This window comes from Pseudophryne corroboree, chromosome 2, assembly GCF_028390025.1.
Source record: "Pseudophryne corroboree isolate aPseCor3 chromosome 2, aPseCor3.hap2, whole genome shotgun sequence".
Lineage (NCBI taxonomy): Eukaryota > Metazoa > Chordata > Amphibia > Anura > Myobatrachidae > Pseudophryne > Pseudophryne corroboree.
The window spans coordinates 232,361,287-232,374,483 of record NC_086445.1 but is presented as its reverse complement, the minus strand read 5'-3'; the positions used below and the strand labels follow the sequence as shown (position 1 = coordinate 232,374,483).

General features: G+C 47.4%; 1 protein-coding gene across 1 annotated transcript in view; it reads right to left on the bottom strand.

The window, feature by feature from the left end:
* Positions 1-12,774, bottom strand: part of ZBTB39 (zinc finger and BTB domain containing 39) — a 47,995-nt gene extending 35,221 nt beyond the window's left edge. The window contains exon 1 of the mRNA XM_063952447.1: positions 12,635-12,774. The gene's annotated coding sequence lies outside the window, so the exon portion shown is untranslated. The remainder of the gene's footprint in view (positions 1-12,634) is intronic.
* Between the last annotated feature and the right edge of the window lie 423 nt (positions 12,775-13,197).

Here is a 13,197-nt window from a genome sequence, read left to right as displayed (position 1 = left end):
GGTCGATCCCTCTGGAGCTAATGGTGTCCAGTAGCCTAAGAAGCCCAATCCGGCTGCAAGCAGGCGAGTTCGCTTCTTCTCCCCTTAGTCCCTCGCTGCAGTGAGCCTGTTGCCAGCAGGTCTCACTGAAAATAAAAAACCTAAATCTATACTTTCTTTCTAAGGGCTCAGGAGAGCCCCTAGTGTGCATCCAACCTCGGCCGGGCACAAAATCTAACTGAGGCTTGGAGGAGGGTCATAGTGGGAGGAGCCAGTGCACACCAGGTAGTCATAAATCTTTCTAGAGTGCCCAGCGTCCTTCGGAGCCCGCTATTCCCCATGGTCCTTACGGAGTTCCCAGCATCCACTAGGACGTCAGAGAAATAAGATTTTTGTAGGTACTTAGCAATTAAATTTTCTCTCTGACTTTATCTGGGGGACACTTACAGTAACCATGGGGTTAGTGAGGGATACAGGCATCAGCACTTAACAAGCTAACTTTTAGCAGTATATAAACTCCTCTATTCCAACCCCTCAAGTTTGAACTTAAGGGCCCCATACACTAGAACGATTATGCCCGATTTCAGCCCAATCTGGGCATTCGGCCCGATATATTGGGTGAAATCGGGCATTTTGGCTGTGTATCCGATCCGATGCGCGACCCCGTGGGCGTTGGTTCGACTACTCTAGGTCGTTAGTGCTGCACTCGTGATATGTCGGTTCCCGCAGGTATGGCTGGGATCGCATACGATATATTGCATGCAAAATGTACCAAATCATATGGAACCACTCTCGGGAAACTCCCGGGAGAGTTCAAGGGAAATCGTCTCCGACTTCAGCCTCAGACATATCGTTGTAGTGTATGGGGCCCTTTAAAGAGCATCAAGGACAGGTTGAAGAAGAAACTAATAAGTCTGTATTAAACTATGTCTGTATTTCTCATACAGATGCAACCTTTTGTCCATGTTGACCTAAGTGGTGTCGACCTAATTGCTGTCGACCTTGAGTCCCAGACCCCATTGTGGCTGCTCGCACCAGCAACTGTTTTCCCTCACGGAGCATGCGCCCATACGTATAATTGTGGCCCATAGTCTTTACACCGCGCGATAACAGGTGCAAATAGCCGCAGCCAGGCACACATAGTCGTTGCCAACGATGATGCTAGCTAAATGTGTATGCTCAACAAATTAAGGAGGGATCGAAGTGTCCCCCAGATGAAGTCAGATTTAAATGGTAAGTGCCAAGAAATGTTGTTTTCACTTTCCTTCACCTGGGGGACACTTCATAACCATGGGATATACAAAAGCTGCCCCTAGGGGAAGTTGCATCCAGACTTTTTGGAATGTAATACTTTACATCCAAAGTCAGATTCACTGAACTCACGAAAACTGTAAAGTTTGGTGAATGCATAAACAAAGGACCATGCAGCTGCTCTACATAACTGCTCCATGGCGTGCTGCCCCTGATGTATCCGCTGAGCAAGTGGAATGAGCTGAAATCTTAACTGGCTGTAAACCATCAATTCTACATAGACAAAAGTGACTGGACTCTAGGTAATGAAAACTAAGAATGTGCACAAAATACATCTTTTCCAGACTCTATGGGCTCAACTCAATTCAGCGCGATGTTATGCCGGAGTTGAGGATTTCATCTCGCACCCCTCCTAGGGTGTGAGCAGAAATCCAATAAAACTACTGACGTAATGTTCTTTTCTGCTCTTAGCGTGCCCGGCACTATGTCGGTGAATACCAGTTCTCACGACTAAACACCATGTTTAAAGGAGCTAGAACCAGCATTCTCCGACATAACAGCACGTTGAATTGAATAGCTCTGGGGAGATCGTTCTTGGCGCTGTTCAATTTGCGCTGAATTGTATCAAGTCCTATGATAATTATCTGCAGAAACCTTTTTCCTGGCTTCAATCATAGTATGAATTACTGAATCTGAAAAAAATAAAAATAAAAAAATAAAAAGCCTCTTCTTTAAAATTTAGGCTTCAAGAGCCATGCCATTAAATTTAGTCTCTAAGGGGTCCATTCAATTCGGCAACTTATGAATAGCGCCAGGAATTAGCTCCCGGCGCTATTCAATTCAGCTGCTAGTTACCCCCAATTGTCGGGAATTCATCTCTCATCCCCGGGGGGTGAGAGAAGAAAACCGACAAAAGTGATGCCGCACGGCGCCGATTCTGTCGGGAATCAGCATCGCCGCGGGTAGTTAAGTCGGAAAATGCCTGTTCTTCCGACAAAACTACCTGTTAAGTCAGCGAGAACGGGCATTCGCCGACTTAACTTTAGCTGAATTGAATAGTGTGGGGAGCTAATTCCCGGTGCTATTCATAAGTTGCCGAATTGAATCGACCCCTAAATGTCCTGAGCCTTATTACAGCAGAACCGGAAACTCCCAAACCCACGGCCATTTTCACTATGTCTCTTTGGTCAGTATGGTGCTACCAGTATTACCTAAATCCTTTCCAGTTTTATTTTCCTTAGAATTCACAGAAGCATTGGAATTGGGGAAAATAAGAATTTACTTACCGATAATTCTATTTCTCGGAGTCCGTAGTGGATGCTGGGGTTCCTGAAAGGACCATGGGGAATAGCGGCTCCGCAGGAGACAGGGCACAAAAAGTAAAGCTTTACGATCAGGTGGTGTGTACTGGCTCCTCCCCCTATGACCCTCCTCCAAGCCTCAGTTAGGTACTGTGCCCGGACGAGCGTACACAATAAGGAAGGATTTATGAATCCCGGGTAAGACTCATACCAGCCACACCAATCACACCGTACAACCTGTGATCTAAACCCAGTTAACAGTATGATAACAGCGGAGCCTCTGAAAAGATGGCTCACAACAATAATAACCCGATTTTTGTAACTATGTACAAGTAATGCAGATAATCCGCACTTGGGATGGGCGCCCAGCATCCACTACGGACTCCGAGAAATAGAATTATCGGTAAGTAAATTCTTATTTTCTCTATCGTCCTAGTGGATGCTGGGGTTCCTGAAAGGACCATGGGGATTATACCAAAGCTCCCAAACGGGCGGGAGAGTGCGGATGACTCTGCAGCACCGAATGAGAGAACTCCAGGTCCTCCTTAGCCAGGGTATCAAATTTGTAGAATTTTACAAACGTGTTCTCCCCCGACCACGTAGCCGCTCGGCAGAGTTGTAATGCCGAGACCCCTCGGGCAGCCGCCCAAGAAGAACCCACCTTCCTTGTGGAGTGGGCTTTTACCGATTTTGGCTGTGGCAGGCCTGCCACAGAATGTGCAAGCTGAATCGTACTACAAATCCAGCGAGCAATAGTCTGCTTAGACGCAAGAGCGCTCAACTTGTTGGGAGCATATAGTATAAACAGCGAGTCAGATTTCCTGACTCCAGCTGTCCTTGAAATGTATATTTTTAAAGCTCTGACAACGTCCAACAACTTGGAGTCCTCCAAGTCGCTTGTAGCCGCAGGCACTACAATAGGTTGGTTCAGATGAAATGCTGACACCACCTTAGGGAGAAAATGCGGACGAGTCCGCAGTTCTGCCCTGTCCGAATGGAAAATCAGATATGGGCTTTTGTAAGATAAAGCTGCCAGTTCTGACACTCTCCTGGCCGAAGCCAGGGCTAGTAGCATGGTCACTTTCCATGTGAGATATTTCAAATCCACAGTTTTTAGTGGTTCAAACCAATGAGATTTGAGAAAGTCCAAAACAACATTGAGATCCCACGGTGCCACTGGAGGCACCACAGGGGGCTGTATATGCAGCACTCCCTTAACAAAAGTCTGGACTTCAGGAACTGAAGCCAATTCTTTTTAGAAGAAAATCGACAGGGCCGAAATTTGAACCTTAATAGATCCCAATTTGAGACCCATAGACAATCCTGATTGCAGGAAATGTAGGAATCGACCCAGTTGAAATTCCTCCGTCGGAGCACTCCGATCCTCGCACCACGCAACATATTTTCGCCAAATGCGGTGATAATGTTGCGCGGTTACTTCCTTCCTTGCTTTAATCAAAGTAGGAATGACTTCTTCCGGCATGCCTTTTTCCTTTAGGATCCGGCGTTCAACCGCCATGCCGTCAAACGCAGCCGCGGTAAGTCTTGAAACAGACAGGGACCCTGCTGAAGCAAGTCCCTTCTCAGAGGTAGAGGCCACGGATCTTCCGTGACCATCTCTTGAAGTTCCGGGTACCAAGTCCTTCTTGGCCAATCCGGAACCACTAGTATCGTTCTTACGCCTCTTTGCCGTATAATTCTCAATACTTTTGGTATGAGAGGCAGAGGAGGAAACACATACACCGACTGGTACACCCAAGGCGTTACCAGCGCGTCCACAGCTATTGCCTGCGGATCTCTTGACCTGGCGCAATACCTGTCCAGTTTTTTGTTGAGGCGAGACGCCATCATGTCCACCATTGGTCTTTCCCAACGGGTTACCAGCATGTGGAAAACTTCTGGATGAAGTCCCCACTCTCCCGGGTGAAGGTCGTGTCTGCTGAGGAAGTCTGCTTCCCAGTTGTCCACTCCCGGGATGAACACTGCTGACAGTGCTATCACATGATTCTCTGCCCAGCGAAGAATCCTTGCAGCTTCTGCCATTGCACTCCTGCTTCTTGTGCCGCCCTGTCTGTTCACATGGGCGACTGCCGTGATGTTGTCCGACTGGATCAACACCGGTTTTCCTTGAAGCAGAGGTTCTGCCTGGCTTAGAGCATTGTAGATTGCTCTTAGTTCCAGAATGTTTATGTGAAGAGACGTTTCCAGGCTCGACCACACGCCCTGGAAGTTTCTTCCTTGTGTGACTGCTCCCCAGCCTCTCAGGCTGGCGTCCGTGGTCACCAGGATCCAATCCTGTATGCCGAATCTGCGGCCCTCCAATAGATGAGCACTCTGCAACCACCACAGAAGAGATACCCTTGTCCTTGGAGACAGGGTTATCCGCTGGTGCATCTGAAGATGCGACCCTGACCATTTGTCCAACAGATCCCTCTGGAAAATTCTTGCGTGGAATCTGCCGAATGGAATTGCTTCGTAAGAAGCCACCATTTTTCCCAGGACTCTTGTGCATTGATCGGAATTAACTGGGATTTTGGAATATTCAGAATCCACCCGTGCTGTTTTAGCACTTCTTGAGACAGTGCTAATCCCATCTCTAGCTGTTCTCTGGACCTTGCCCTTATTAGGAGATCGTCCAAGTATGGGATAATTAATACGCCTTTTCTTCGAAGAAGAATCATCATCTCGGCCATTACCTTGGTAAAGACCCGAGGTGCCGTGGACAATCCGAACGGCAGCGTCTGAAACTGATAGTGACAGTTCTGTACGACGAACCTGAGGTACCCCTGGTGTGAGGGGTAAATTTGGAACGTGGAGATACGCATCCTTGATGTCCAAGGATACCATAAAGTCCCCTTCTTCCAGGTTCGCTATCACTGCTCTGAGTGACTCCATCTTGAACTTGAACTTCTTTATGTACAGGTTCAAGGATTTCAGATTTAGAATAGGTCTTACCGAGCCATCCGGCTTCGGTACCACAAATAGAGTGGAATAATACCCCTTTCCTTGTTGTAAAAGGGGTACCTTGACTATCACCTGCTGAGAGTACAGCTTGTGAATGGCTTCCAAGACCGTCACCCTGTCGGAGGGGGACGTTGGTAAAGCAGACTTCAGGAAACGGCGAGGTGGATCCGTCTCTAGTTCCAACCTGTACCCCTGAGATATTATCTGCAGGATCCAGGGATCTACCTGCGAGTGAGCCCACTGCGCGCTGAAATTCTTGAGACGACCGCCCCCGAGTCCGCTTGAGAAGCCCCAGCGTCATGCTGAGGCTTTTGTAGAAGCGGGGGAGGGCTTCTGTTCCTGGGAAGGAGCTGCCTGTTGCTGTCTCTTCCCCCTTCCTCTGCCTCGTGGCAGATATGAATATCCCTTTGCTCTCTTGTTTTTAAAGGAACGAAAGGGCTGCTGAAAAGTCGGTGTCTTTTTCTGTTGGGGAGTGACTTGAGGTAAAAAGGTGGATTTCCCGGCTGTAGCCGTGGCCACCAAATCCGATAGACCGACACCAAATAACTCCTCCCCTTTATACGGCAAAACTTCCATATGCCGTTTTGAGTCCGCATCGCCTGACCACTGTCGCGTCCATAAACTTCTTCTGGCCGAAATGGACATAGCACTTACCCGTGATGCCAGTGTGCAGATATCCCTCTGTGCATCACGCATATAAAGAAATGCATCCTTTATTTGCTCTAAAGACAGTAAAACATTGTCCCTATCCAGGGTATCAATATTTTCAATCAGGGACTCTGACCAAGCTACCCCAGCACTGCACATCCAGGCTGTCGCTATAGCTGGTCGTAGTATAACACCTGTATGTGTGTATATACTTTTTTGGATATTTTCCATCCTCCTATCTGCTGGATCTTTAAGTGCGGCCGTCTCAGGAGAGGGTAACGCCACTTGTTTTGATAAGCGTGTGAGCGCCTTGTCCACCCTAGGAGGTGTTTCCCAGCGCGCCCTAACCTCTGGCGGGAAAGGGTATAAAGCCAATAACTTCTTTGAAATTAGCATTTTTTTATCGGGGGCAACCCACGCTTCATCACACACCTCATTTAATTCATCTGATTCAGGAAAAACTATAGGTAGTTTTTTCACACCCCACATGATACCCTGTTTTGTGGTACCTGTAATATCAGCAATATGTAACGCCTCCTTCATTGCCAAAATCATATAACGTGTGGCCCTACTAGAAAATACGGTTGATTCGTCACCGTCGCCACTGGAATCAGTGCCTGTGTCTGGGTCTGTGTCGACCGACTGAGGCAAAGGGCGTTTTACAGCCCCTGACGGTGTTTGAGGCGCCTGGACAGGCACTAATTGATTGTCCGGCCGTCTCATGTCGTCAAACGACTGCTTTAGCGTGTTGACACTATCCCGTAATTCCATAAATAAAGGCATCCATTCTGGTGTCGACCCCCTAGGAGGTGACATCCCCATATTTGGCAATTGCTCCGCCTCCACACCAATATCGTCCTCATACATGTCGACACACACGTACCGACACACAGCAGACACACAGGGAATGCTCTTAACGAAGACAGGACCCCCCTAGCCCTTTGGGGAGACAGCGGGAGAGTTTGCCAGCACACACCAAAAGCGCTATATATGACAGGGATAGCCTTATAATAAGTGCTCCCTGTATAGCTGCTTTAATAATATAGTTTTGCCACAATTTTGCCCCCCCTCTCTTGTTTTACCCTGTTTCTGTAGTGCAGTGCAGGGGAGAGCCTGGGAGCCTTCCTGACCAGCGGAGCTGTGTGAGGAAAATGGCGCTGTGTGCTGAGGAGATAGGCCCCGCCCCTTTTTCGGCGGGCTCGTCTCCCGCTCTTTAGTGGATTCTGGCAGGGGTTAAATATCTCCATATAGCCCCCGGAGGCTATATGTGAGGTATTTTTAGCCAAAAAAGGTTTTCATTTGCCTCCCAGGGCGCCCCCCTCCCAGCGCCCTGCACCCTCAGTGACTGCCGTGTGAAGTGTGCTGAGAGGAAAATGGCGCACAGCTGCAGTGCTGTGCGCTACCTTAAGAAGACTGAGGAGTCTTCTGCCGCCGATTCTGGACCTCTTCTCGTTTCAGCATCTGCAAGGGGGCCGGCGGCGAGGCTCCGGTGACCATCCAGGCTGTACCTGTGATCGTCCCTCTGGAGCTAATGTCCAGTAGCCAAGAAGCCAATCCATCCTGCACGCAGGTGAGTTCACTTCTTCTCCCCTAAGTCCCTCGTTGCAGTGATCCTGTTGCCAGCAGGACTCACTGTAAAATAAAAAACCTAAGCTAAACTTTTCTAAGCAGCTCTTTAGGAGAGCCACCTAGATTGCACCCTTCTCGGCCGGGCACAAAAATCTAACTGAGGCTTGGAGGAGGGTCATAGGGGGAGGAGCCAGTACACACCACCTGATCGTAAAGCTTTACTTTTTGTGCCCTGTCTCCTGCGGAGCCGCTATTCCCCATGGTCCTTTCAGGAACCCCAGCATCCACTAGGACGATAGAGAAAATATGTATGCCAGTTGAAATTTACACGGCACTACCACTGCATCTATTAGGGACGCCAACGGATCCCTGTTTCTGCAACAATATCTTCCCGTCTTGTTGATTAATTGAAAGGCCATGAAATCTATTTCTGGCTGTACCCACTTCACTACCTCTGGAAAATTGCCGTTTGCAGAGGACATTCTCCTGGAAAAATAGTCTGGAGACTTAAAAAGTCTGTCTTACAATTTTCTATATCCGGAATAAAAATTGCGGATATAGCCAGGACCCAGCTCTCTGCTAAAGACAGAATACGAAAAGTTTCCTTCATTGCTAAGGAGCTCCTTATCCCTCCCTGGTGATTTATATATGCCACGGTTGTAGTATTGTCTGTCTATACTCTTTTTGGTTTCCCCAGAAGATCTTCTGCCATCTTTAATGTGTTCAGAACCACTCTTAGCTCAAACACATTTATGAAAAGCCTGGTTTCCTTTCTGGACAATCGCTGGGATCCCGACAGCCAGCATTTTAAGTGCATCCCGTTTTGATAACTGATGGTTGTATCCTGACTACTGTTTAGGATGTTTAATTTGTACATTTTGGAATGGAACATCACATATTGGGGGAAATTCAAATGTTTGAAAAGTCATCCGGGTGTCTTTTTTCCTGTCTATTAGATGGGTGTCTGTTTTTTCCTATCTAATAGACAGGAAAAAACAGACACCCAGATGACTTTTCAAACATTTGAATTCTCCCCATTAAATAGTTTTGAATGAAAATACCATGGGGGTCATTCAGCGTTGATCGTAGCTGTGCTAAATTTAGCACAGCTACGATCATCTTTCCTGACATGCGGGGGGACGCCCAGCACAGGGCTAGTCCACCCCGCATGTCAGTCTGGCCTTCCGCCGCACAAATACAAAAGCATTGCATAGCGGCGATGCTTTTGTATTTGTGGAGTAACTGCCGGCCAGCGCAGCTCCTGCAGCTGGCCGGGAGTTGATTGTCGCTGCCACTGTCCGCAGCGGCTACAAGAGACGTCACGCAGCCGCCGCGGCCCGCCCCCCCCAACGGTCCGGCCACGCTAGCGTTGGCCGGACCGCGCCCCCTAAACGCCACCCTCCAGCCCCCTCCCGCCTCTGCCTGTCAATCAGGCAGAGGCGATCGCTACTGAACGACTGCCTTTGGCCGTCCGACATGCGTCGGAGCACTGCGGCGCCGGCGCATGCGCAATTCCGACCCGATCACTGCGATAAACTGCAGCGAGCAATTGGGTCGGAATGACCCCCCATGTTCCTTAACAGTTTCTTGCAACAAAGAACTGATGGGCTTCTAAGACCTAAAATTCCTTTGACTAGCTATTAAATATAACTGATATTTTCTTCTTTGGGTGGCCAAACAACACTTTCCACGTTGCAGTCATTACTTTATGCGGCTAAACCCAGTCTGTTTGGGCTCAACAAAAAGAAATTCAAATCGGGAGATCAGTCGCGCATAAACAATTGAGCTGCCCCCTGTGTGTGTACCATGGGATGTGTGTGTTTGTATATCATGCCAGAGGAGAAAGATGAAGAGCCAGCATGAAGAGGTGAGATCAAGGGGGGGGGGGAATATTATATTATATTATAATATATATATATATATATATATATATATATATATATATATAAAACCCCAGGCAGCACTAGGGAGAATAATTAATAAAATCAGATATTGTAATATATTGAAAAGTTAGGGGGGGGGGGGGGGGGGGGGGAAGTAATTGTTAGCATATAGGAATGGTATACGTTCTATATGTTGTATATTTATGTCCAGGATGGTCTGGGTGGTGTAATTTTTGGATGTCTACCATAGTGTGCACGATATGGGTGTAATGTGTTCTGGGTGATGTATTTACACAACAAGGATGGGTGGTACTGTGTTGCCATGTCCTGGATTGTTGAATGAGTGGTCTTGTACAATGTAGGAGAGCTCACGGAAGCTGTATTTTGATTCCTTGGGTGAACAACCTGGAAGGCAGTGGAATAGTGGATACATTATACTGGAAATACTGAGGTCGTACTCCAGGAGCCCCAATAAACTTGTTGTGACTGATGGAAACCAATGCAATGGTCTCCTTGTCAACAGCCAGCAGACTCCATGCTTCTCATCTCCTGGTTTTAGTGGTAGTCAGTAAGGGCTGTCTAGCACTGATGAATTGAAGGAAACTGAAGGTGGCTTTGCTGCCCGTGTTTATCTAGTGTACCAAGCATATCCCATTTATTTCAATGACATGTCTACAATTTGTGCACATACTGGAATCCACATTAAAATTAATGTGAAAAGCTTGCTCCCACAGGCATTATGGAATTATTTGCAAATGCAAAAAAAAAGAAAAGAATAAAAAACCGATACGAAAACCATAACAAATGTGCATATCTAAAGTGCTGTCAAAAACATGCACAAAAAAATTATTTCACAAAATATAAATGTACCTATGCCAACTCTTTTCATAAACGTAACCTCAAAACAAATAGCATCATGACAATTAAAAAGATGCTGACTTTCACCAATGATTGTCTTTATAGGTATTAACCGTCTACTTAGAATGAGAGGATGTAGTTAGCATCCAAACGATCAAGGTTCCGGCACCAAAATCATGACAGAGGATGAGAGTGTTAGGCTTAGACTGTGTAAGGGGGGGATGGCAAGGAGAAGGGTTAGCAAACTTACTAAAATGCGTTGGAATGCCGACCGCCAGGATGCTGCTATCGCCATTCTGACCACTGGCATCCTAACTGTCGGGATCCTATACCCAACCCAGAATGAGGGCTGGTTATGTGTGGTCACAATAGGAGGAAAAAAGAAAAATCTATAGTATGGAGCGTAAAGCTGGGTACACAGCTGTTCAATCACACTTTCAATGCGGTTTTACTTTCGATTTCACTTACGGTCGGAAGTCTCAATCACAGTGCTGACACGTGCTAACTTGCAAACGTCATCTGACCAAAATATTGGGTGAAAATATTGTACAGCTGTACCCTTTATAGATTTCAGGCCAATGTAAACTCCTCTAGCCGCTGCTCTGCTGTAGGCTTTGCTATGTGTACAAATATACAATATTAGGTGTATATGCACCAACCCTGGACCTCTTGGTATGGGCTGGCATTGGAAAATCGTGAGAAAAACTGCGTGGGGTCGACCCTTTTTTCCAATAACCGTCACTGGGCTGAAGCTACAACCATAACAGCAACCCAGGGTTTGGGGCTGTTTGCAGTTATGGCAAGGAGACCTGTTTGTATCTCTGCTATAGCATCAGTGCCCTGGCTTTTTCAGCCCAGTGCTATTTAATGGAAAAATAGGGGGAACACCACGCCATCTTTCCCCCCTATTTTCTAATACCATCCCAGGCTGAGAGGTCTGGGGCTGATAACTGATTGAATGGGGGATAAGCGGGGAAAATCCTACGGAAAGTTAAGTGCCCCACACACTAGATCGATAATGCCCGATTTTAGGCATTCGCCCTGATATAGCAAGTCAAAACTGGCATTTTGGAGGGGTTTCTGATCCGATGCGCGTTCCCGTAAGCATCGGATCGGATCCTCCAGATTGAACGTGCTGGACTCGTGATATGTCGGACCCCGCAGGCATGGCTGGGATCGCACAAGAGATATCATATGCAAAAGGACAGCATACGATGTATCTTGGGCGATCCTGCCGCCCGGGAAGCTGCCGGGGTGATCGCCTGCGACATGACGGTCGGACATATCGCAGTAGTGTATGGGGCCCTTCAGTGCACATCTCAACATGTTAGGCAGCTTGCGATACTGATTTGATCCCAATGTGCACTCCAGCGGGGTCGGTATCACAAGGCTAGATAGATTGTGCCGGCAAGTCAGTCTTGACTATCTAGTGTACCGTCTAGTACAAAGTATAGTCAAAACTGACACGTAATCAAAATCTGTGCTATCTGGGCTCTGGGGAGTTCTAGGGAAATCGCATAGTCAAAATCAGGCATAGCAAGGATCTCACTGTGAGTACAGACTCACACAAGATGAGATCTTTCAGTGCAATCTATATTCATCCAATAAAACATGACCAAAGAGTGCGTACACACTCATATGATATTGCATAAAGAGGTGAGGAAACAAAAGATCAGCCCAGCGATCATACAGGTGTGTGTCCAGGTCAGATGCTACTATCTGGAAGGCTGTTTATGGGGACCAGTGATTAAATGACACTGATAATAATGCTGGGCATGTCAGGTACAGTTATTACACAGCGTGCAATAATATAGAGTGGACTTAAAGGAACATAAACTTATATAAGCAACATGCAACCTGTGCCTCTGCAAGCAACTGTTGTGGAACTTAAGGTCCCACCAGGGCCTACCAGTTAGAGATGGTGAGACTTGTAGTTCAACAATTGCTGTAAAGCCATATGATACAGATCAGTGGATCAGCAAAAAAGAGGAGGAGGAGACGTGTTTAATGAGGGTTCCGGCCTATTTGTAGAACTCTATATACAGTGGGTGTCTGTACACACAAGCTCAGGGTAGGGAGCCTTCCCCCCTCATACAGGCAGCGCGGGCGCCGCCGGACGTCATCACACCAGTTTCCCCTGTGTACAGACACCACGGTGCAAGCACAACCCGATAACCTTACCGGAGACTCCTCGGTGCCTCACCGGCCGGGCACACAAAGGCAACTCGGAAGATCCGGCCTCCGTAGACGATGACAAGAGCACTGCAGAATAAGAGTAACATTATCTCGCCTCACATGGAGCAGGGAATATAACAGCGCCATCTTGAGGTCGGAGGCTGAAGTGCATGCAGTATAGGCCTGTTTAATCGGAACCATCGGTCGAATGGGGTCGACGGCCGATGTTTAACCCTGCGATGGTGATGATTTCTTTCCATCGCTAGATTTTTCTTACGATGATTTCCGATGCATATAGGAGAGTGAGAGAGAGGGAGGGAGGGAGAGAGAGAGAGAGAGAGAGAGAGGGTGAGATGTACTAAGCCTGATAAATGATAAATATCACTGTGATAAAGCACCAGCCAATCGGCTCCTAATTGTCATGTTACAGGCTGTGTTTGAAAAATGACAGTTAGGAGCCGATTGGATGGTACTTTATCACTGTGATATTTATCACTTTTCAAGCTTAGTACATCTGGCCCAGAGAGTGAGATATGCAGCCTCTGTGTGGTGAGTGGGTGTATTGCGTT